The sequence below is a fragment of the Panthera leo genome, chromosome D1 (genome assembly GCF_018350215.1).
Source record: "Panthera leo isolate Ple1 chromosome D1, P.leo_Ple1_pat1.1, whole genome shotgun sequence".
NCBI classification, from domain to species: Eukaryota; Metazoa; Chordata; class Mammalia; order Carnivora; family Felidae; genus Panthera; species Panthera leo.
In genome coordinates, this window is record NC_056688.1 from 86,077,017 (window position 1) to 86,085,825 (window position 8,809).

The 8,809-nt window shown below is 42.2% G+C and overlaps 1 long non-coding RNA gene across 3 annotated transcripts; it reads right to left on the reverse strand.

Moving 5' to 3' along the window:
• Nucleotides 1-825: 825 nt before the first annotated feature.
• Nucleotides 826-8,606, reverse strand: LOC122200302. 3 transcript variants are annotated; one of them, XR_006193781.1, is made up of 4 exons: nt 8,390-8,606; nt 7,172-7,307; nt 4,838-4,931; nt 826-1,349 (listed from the first exon to the last, which is right to left on the reverse strand). It is a non-coding gene; the product is annotated as an uncharacterized LOC122200302 (long non-coding RNA). The 3 variants fall into 3 exon arrangements; XR_006193783.1 differs by lacking the exon at nt 826-1,349 and adding an exon at nt 3,674-3,708; XR_006193782.1 differs by lacking the exon at nt 826-1,349 and adding an exon at nt 3,730-4,143.
• Nucleotides 8,607-8,809: the final 203 nt, after the last annotated feature.

The window sequence follows — 8,809 nt, forward strand, 5'->3', positions numbered from 1 at the left end:
GACCCCAGGTCTGTCTGGCCTAAGCCCATGCTTATAATCCCTGTGCTTACAGGACTTAGTATAACCCTGGGATGGCTCTTAACTCAGTGCTGCTCATATTTGAGCACACAAAGAATCATGGGGAATTCTTGATACAACTGAGATTCCTGGGCCACCTCCGGAGATTTTGAGGCACTAAGTCCCCTGTAGGGTCTAAAAGCTCACATCTGTAACAAGTACTCAGATTAGTGACCACTCTTTGAGAAGCAATGTTAAAGAAACTTAGCAAAATGGGGCATAAATGGCAGAGAAAGTCCTGTGGGGTTGCAGGAATGCTTATGGATGCTGCCATTTAACATTAATTCCCAGTATTCCCACCCCCACCTTACCAACCCCCCCCCCCCACCCCCCAAGAGCTGGCTGTTACCTGCTACACATAAACACACACACACACACATACGCACGCATACACACATGCAAACACATGCACACACACATATGCTAGGTCAAATCCCCAACAAATATAACCTCTCAATTATCACTTTATCTAGTATTAATTGAAAAGCCAAGACCTTAGTCAGAAATTCTGGCCCAACTCATAGCAGCTGTGTATCTTGGGCAAGTCACTTAACCTTTCTGGGCCTGATTCCTTGTTTGTAAAATGACCAGATGGGGCTTAATGATTCCAAAGGTCTCCTTTAGCAATAAAATTCTATGTTTTATATGTATGCTAAGTCTGTAGGGTTAGGAATAAAAGAAAAATTCTAGGTATTATGTGAAACTACTAAGACCCACAGATTGTAGTTTTAAATTTGGGAATAAAGATATGCAGAGGTCTTCATTTTTTAATAAAGTTTGGTGAGAGAGGGAGGCATTTGATAAAGAGTGAGTCCTTCCCCTACCTAGCAAAGCATTAACCCCATTCTGTGAGGTAACAAAGTGACATAGGGAAGAAGGAGAGGAAAGAGAATTGGACAAAGTACACACAGATTATAGATGGTGCATATCATAATGTTGACAATGATGCTACCCGCCATTTTTCAGCCCCTTGCTGGGAGCCAGCACCCCATGATCTGGGAGTTGAATGAAATAATTTACCTTTACCATATTTCTTTGTCTTTCAGATTCAAGACCCTTCCAGATTCTTCCAGATTTTTCTGTTCTCACTGGTGGTTCACTGTCTGTGGCCTCCAGTCCAGATTTTTAGTTCAAAGGGAAGGTACACAGGCCAGACTTGTCCATAAAATGCAGGTAAATGATGAAGATTACATGGCCTGGGAGAGGGAAGGCTGAATCTGACCAAACCAAATCCATTCTGAGGTTTGCCTGAGAGGTCATCGCCTTGGCAAAGCTTTCAGCAGGTTCTTAACCTGTAAAATGAGCAGAATTGCTGTGGTTTCTACAACCTCCTGGATGCGGAAGCACCAAGAACTGAGTGTGCAGCCACGAGAGCAAGATGCTACTGCTGCTGAGCATGCAAAATATGCAAGTGCCAGAATAGTATAGTAGTGATGGGAGGCCAGGTACTGAAGACAGTTAGAACCTCGTTTGCCTTTTTAATATTACTAATCACCAAGGAAGGGGCACCTGGCTGGCCCAGTGAGTGGAACATGTGACTCTTGATCTCAAGGTTGTGAGTTTGAGCCTCACATTGGGTATAGAGATTACATAAAAATAAAATCTTAACAACAACAACAACAACCAAAGACATTGATTGAGTACCTACACTTTGCCAGTTGCAGTACAAAGTCCTTTGCTTCTAGAACCTCTCTGGATTCCTATGATTACCCTAAGTGGTGGGTCCCGTTATCATTTCTATTTTCTGAATGAGGGCACTGAAGCTCAGAGAAGTAAAATTACTTTCTCCCAAGGTCATAAAGCTATTAGGTGGCTGAGCTGGGATTTGAACCGGGAACTGTGTCACCCCCTAGTTTGGGTGGTTAATACTGTGTGCTATAGCCTGGCCTCCATGCATTCAGCTGTGTATTTCTTGGAACAGTAACATTGGGTGCCTTCATAAATCTATAAACTGATGCTCTAGGAACATTGACATAGCTACACAATTTGGCTTGAATTTAAATCCATCTGTTTGGGCTATTACTTCATTCGATCTCTCTTTTATCTTTGCTTTTTGATTAGGTTTCACTCCCCGAGAATGATATAGTGTACCCTTCTCAAATTCCTCAATGACTGACTCCCTTCCTAGAAGAAAAGGGGTAGGGTTATTACCCAGGAGCCTCTTGACAGTGAAAAGAAGGAAGAGGAAAATACACTCTGAGCTCCAAGACCCTTAAGCTGATTGTTGAGATCATTTCTCAGCCTCAGCTTCAAATGGCCTAGGGAGCCCTGCCTGCCTGCCCACCCTCCCTGAGAAAGGACAATCCGATTGTAAATATTATCTGTGCTTCTAGGAACATTCGAATGGTAATACCCAAGCAATTACTTTCCTTTCAAGATCATTAAACACAAATCAGACTTGTATTTTAATAGGGCTGCCAATGTCGTTAATGGTGGGGAGGGTGGCATGAAGGGTGAGGTTTTTCCTCTAATGGCTGAATGTTTACATTATTACCCTTCCTGAGAAGCTTTGCTGGGGGAGGTTGCTCAGTGCCGCAGAAGCATTTCTTTGCTTTCTTGCATACCGGAATTCTACCCATCTTTTGCCACATGTAGTTTCGGAGCATTTTGGAGGAATGGCCTGTGACCTCCCTTCCACCCTCCCCTGTTACCCACAGTGTCCCCACAAACATGGCAGGGTCCCAGGGAAGGAAGAGGACTCTGGAAAGAGTGAACAGTGACTTTTACACAGGAGGCTCACTCTCTCAACTGGGATCCTAACTCCCTACTCTCTTCCTCCCATTAAAAGGAACACAGGTACTAAAAATGATGCCAGAGGAGCCAGTCAGAAGACCTGAGTCCTCTGCTCCCATTCAAGGCAGAGGCACAGGGTGGATAGGAAGTTTGTATGGCTTGTTCTCCTCTTTTCCCTGACTCCCTGGTTTCCTGGTGGCACCTCAGAGACCGGGAAGAGATGAGCTGGTGCTTCGGTAGAAGTTGCCACTGGAGTCTGTGAGGGGGCTCTTGGAAGACAGGAGGTGCTAATGCCAGGGGTGGGGTGGACCATTCCTCACCCGGCGCTGCTGTGCCACTGTGGGTCCCTTTGCTGTGGCCCACACAGCACGTCCTCTGGTCCCTCCCCCAGGACCCTGTGAAGGAGACCCGAGTGGCTCTCTGTGGAGTGAGGTTCAGGTTCACTCAGAAACCATCCTGTACCCAAACATTCCTCCTATTTGGCAGCTGGAGTCAGTGCTTTGCCAGGGTCTGATGCTTTTCACTGTTGATTGAGAAATTACACGGCAAATAGAAATTTTAAATGTTGGGTGGGCCAGAGGATGCTATTTGGGTTGTGTTTTCCTTTGAACTTGTGCTCTGGTTTTTTCATTTAAAAAAAAACTTTATTGATTAGTAATTGACAAGTCTAATTGTATATATTGAAAGTGTGCAATGTGACCATTTGATATGCATATACATCATAGAAAGACTTATGAGTTCATTGTGAACTGTATTTCTAAAGCATAGAAAAACAGGGTATGTATGCTCAGACCACATCTCTAGAGAACAAAGTAGGGCACAGGCTTTGGAATCAGATTGCCCCTAGTTTTAATTGTTTTAATTGTTACTAACTGTGTGACCTCAGGAGGTTTGTTTGAACTCTCTTGATTTCTTCATCTGTAAAATGGAAGGGAGGGGAGGTACATGCAGAGGTTAATAATACTTATTTCATAGGATTTTTATGAGGATTAGATATGTGTAAGGTCCTTCACATAGGCTGCTTCATGGGAAGGGCTTAATTATTTTTCTATTCTGTAATCAGTGGCCTTTGGCTGCTACAGACACAAACACTAAATATACAGATAAAACCAAGTGGTTTACTTATCCCTAAGGTTAACGTAACTGATGTCACAGTCATTCTGAATATCAGCTTTTGGTGGAAGAGGGGAGACCAAGAAATAAGCCCTACTGAGTTCACAGTTCTGTGGAGAATGTGCTGCTCTCCATTTGTCCCAGGTATGTGAGGAAGCAAATTCTCCCTGGTACGTGTTCTTCTTTGCGATGTATATTCATTTCCTTTTTTTTTTTTTTCTTCTGTTTGCAGGTGCCGTCCTGGTGGTTTTATAAAATTATCATATTTGTACCTACTCAGTACATTATCCTGGGAATGGAGCCCAGAATATGCGTTATGGTCATTGATCAAGAGACAAAATGGCAGCTGAAATGGCTTTCCACTGGGCACAGAGTGACAGGAAGCTTGGTATATGGAGGGAGAGCTATGTTTGCCCAAGGCCCTGAATGAGGTTCATGGTTCCAGAGCCATCTTTTGTGCTCAGATCAATTAATAACAGACATAGCCATGCCCACTGATTTCATCAATGTGTCTCCTAGCTTCTTCTTCTGGCCTGATCAGTTTACCTTTCTGAGGTTTTATTATTGGACAAGCACAAGTTCAAACTTGGGTCCTTTCAGTGCCTAGTCTACTGGCTTATTCAAGAAGAGATCTCTGGGGATTGGAATCTCAATATTCTGCTCTAGAAGACCTCCATTTGTGCCCCCAGAGACCAGAAGTACCTGAAAAGCATCATTCTGAGGAATGTGCAGCTAAGGTTTTGCCTTGAACTTTTCTCACTAATAAGGTTAATGATGTAATGATAGTCCCAACTATAGCTTTTGGTACTAAGCCCCTGTAGAGATGTAAGTAGATCAGTGGTAAGAACTTTTAGTGCATTCTCATTTTGAGCTCATAGAATGGGTGACTGATACATGCCCAGAGTTCAATTACATGAGGGGCTTGTTGCTGTACCTCTGATCTTTTGCGTGAATTCACTAGTTTTCATGGTCCAAAGTAGATGGGTTTGACATATCCAAGTCAAGGCTGGCTGACTTCCATTGGGGAGCTAGTGGAGAGAGTTATTTTCAAAGTTTAATATCATGTTTTCCTCTATAAAATAATATCTGTTAATTAAGGAAAAATTAAGATTCTTATTTACAAATAAGTAGAAAGAATAAGTACAAATAAGAGAAGAAAATTATCCATAGTCCCACCACTTAAAGACTACCAGTTTTAGCATTTGGAGATACTTTTTTCCATTTTTTTTTTCTACTTGTGGATCTTTTTTTTTTTTTTAACACAGTGTGTTTGTACAATACACAGGATTTTTTCCTATTAACATTATGCTGTAAACACATTATTGAAAACTCTTAATAAATGTAATTTTAATAACTATATAATATTTTGTGGTAAAACTTATCTGACCTTTTCTATATATTGGGTACTTAAGTTGTTTTTGATTGTCTGTAATTATAAATAATATCATGATAAATATCTATGAGTATAAAACTTTTTTATTACTTAAGATTATTTCCTTAAATCAGAGTCCCAGCATTAAAATTACTGGGTCAGAAGGGATAGACATTTTATAGCTCTTAATCCATAATGCAAAGTGGAAATTATTTTGCTGGGGAAGAGGGTGGCTGAATGGTTATTCCATATTTCTAAGGCTTTCTTTTTTGTGTATTCATATACCAACCAAGGCACTATAAGATTGAGGCTTGCTAGATGTTAATTTTTCAACATTAAGCACTTGAGGTAGTGTATGAAATATTATTGCTCTTCAAAAGAGTGATATCTGTAAATAATATCAGCACCCTAAATCAAACATGCTTCAACAAAAAAGACCATTTTCTGGCTCATTAATTAAAACTCTAGAGGCAAGATGCATTCAGGCATGGTTGGATCCAGGACCTTGATTTTTGTCTCCCTAACCTTTGGCTTTGTTTTATTCTCTACTGGACTAATTCTTAGGCAAGGTGTCCTCGTTTGCTCATAAGATTATTCTAGAAGCTCCATCTTCACTCTATCTTCCTAGCAGCTCTAGTGGAAAAAGCTTACCTCTTTCCCGGTAGTCTCAGCAAAATTCCAGAATGGAGACTTCTTGGCTCTGATTGGCTTAAAATGACTCATGTGACTGTGGCCTGGGGGTTATTACACTCTCCTTAGCCCAGTCTGGCTTACAGGCTTTTCCCTGCAGCTGGACAAGGACTCACCTAAACCAACACTGAGAGTGGGAAAGACATAGCCCTCCCAGAGAGAATGAGGAGGGTGTTATTTGAAGACGGGGGATGAGTGTCAGCCAACGCAAGAATAGCAAGTGTCCATTAAAAAGCAGTCTTCTTTCAGGGTGCTCCCTAGAACGCTTCCTCTAGAATAAGAACCTCAAACAAGGTATTATGGCCTTGCTAAAGATAGGAGCTGAGCCCTCGTGACCCTCTACAGGAATCACATGATCATTATCATCAGGTAAACAGACCACCATGGAAGCTATCTCTAGGAAACCAAACTCATTTCTTCCCTATTCATTTGGCAAATATTTATTTTAGCACGTACCATGTATCATTTCAGCATTTATTTAGCTGCCAATGTCCTAGGTGCTGGGGACACAATGATTCCCATCCAATCTCGCCTTCTGGTTTAACCTTTTGAATGTTCAAATGAATTGCCTGAGATGTCTCTGATGCACGCTGGCTGTCCATAGGCCACGTATATGTTTATTTACAATTGGAATGGCTCATTGCTGCTCTGGCTGGCTGGGCTATAATTTGCTCAGGCACTTAAGCTTACTATAAAAAAAAAACAAAACACTGCTTCTTCACTAGCCTTAATTTGGCTGTTTTGTTTGTACTGGAGATTCTCTAGATGGAGCGAGCATTCAACTTAAATGCAGCAGAAATGTAAAATAGGGCATGTGAAAGAAAAAGGTAAGAATTGCTAATAAATCCCCTCAAATGAAGAGTGACTTTCAATTTGGCCCTTGAAGGTATTTGCATAACCTAATTTCCTGCTCCGGGATCTTTGCTGTTATCCATTCACATATGGAAAAATAGAGAGTAGTCATTTGTGCTGTTACTTGAATAATAGTCATTTGTAATTTTACTTGAATGTACCAACAAATTTTAGTCAGAAACGTCTCCCTAGAGCATTATATCCCCAAACTCTGTGACCAACAGAGGTATTGAAATTAGTGAATGCGTGCTCATTCATTCAGCAAACATTGATTGAGCCGTGTACCAGGCACTGTTCTGAGAGCATTCTTGAGCCAAAGAAAGATACTGAGGTCAACAAATCAAGACGCAATACCTCTAAATTTGAGGAAGAGTCAGCAAAGTAAAGAAGACAAAGCCTTGTGGATGTGGAAGCAGAAGACCCTTCACTGTCTCACCTCCTCCATGACCCCGGCCAAGTGGCTTCGTCTTCCCGCCTTCATCTGGCTGATCTTGTAATTTGAGAGGCAGCGTCAGGAAAGGTAAAGAGGAGGCCACACTCTGAGCCCGTTAGAAGCTTAGGTAATAACCTCTCCGAGGCTTGTGTTCTTTTCTCAGTTCCCCACTTACCAGCTGTGTGAGCTGGGGTGAGTTTCTTATCTCTGATCTCAGTGTTCTCAACTGTAACATGGGGTTTCAAAGAGACCTGTCTCCGAATTGCGTGTGAGAAACGCCTGAGATACTGCATTTAGAGAACCCAGCCTACTGCCTGCTGTGGAATGAGGTCTCATCGAATGTGACCTGCCACTTCTACCGTTACTGCTTGGCTGACATATGTATTTAGTGAGGCTTATAACGTACCAGGTACACTCTCATGATGGGGATAGAGCCCTGAATAAACAGGAAGGTTCCTGCTGACAAGGAGCTTAAATTCTAGTGTAGAATTATTATTTATTACTCACAATAAATTAGTAAGCAAACGAGCGCATTGATCATATAAGTTCAGATAGTGAAATGTGCTCTGAAGGAGACAAAATGGAAAGACATAACACACAGTGGCTGGAGATAGGGGAGTTTTTATGTATGTAGGGAGACATTTGGTGGAATATGTGAATGCTGGGAAGGCAGCGGTTGTGTCAAAAACCTGAAGGAGGGCTGTGGCTGACATCTAATTGTCACTTATTCCAGCTTCATTTGCAACAAATAATAAATAAACATCCCTTTTGAGAATGCCGATCAGGGGTTTAAGACAGAGAGCTCAGGTTAAACTTCAGTGACCTGTAATACATTCAGAGAGGTATCTGATGCTAATACTTCTCTCTTCTCTCTGTGTCTTCTCTCCCTCCCTCCCTGCCTCCCTTTCCTTCCCTCCCTGTCTCTCTCCCTCTCCCTTTCTGCCTCTCTCTCCCTCCTCCCTCCTCCCTTCCTCCTCCTACTCTCTTCCTCCCTCCTCCTCCTCCCTCCCTGAGCCCTCCCTCCTCTTCTCTCCTGCCCTTCTCCTGTCATTCCCTGCTCCCTCTTGACTTTGAGCCTTTAGGTTTTTGGTTCCCTCTGTCTGGAATTCCTTCCTTCTTACTGGAGGTCCCATCTTTACCTGCTGGCTAATTTTTTACTCTTCCTTCAAGATTCAGAGCAGTTTGCGATTACTGTGTGAAGCTGTCCTGTTTCTGCTTTCCCCATCCTGTATCCTTTTCATCTCCCACCATTGAGTTCAGAACCTCTTCTATCTGCCCACATTATTCTACGGGATGATAGCTATTAATTTACATGTCCTTCTCCCTCAGTAGAACAGGAGCTCCTAAAGAACAAGTTCTGTGTGCTATTTATATCTGTGTCCAGGCAACTTCGTCCAGCACTGTCCAACAGAACTTTCTGTGATGATGAAAACATTCCATGTCTTCACTGTCCAACACAGTAGCCACAGAGGATTTTGAGCACTTGAAATGTGGCCAGTGCTAGTGAGAAAGTGAATTTTTAATTTAACTTAATTTTAACGAAGTTGAGATAGCCACAT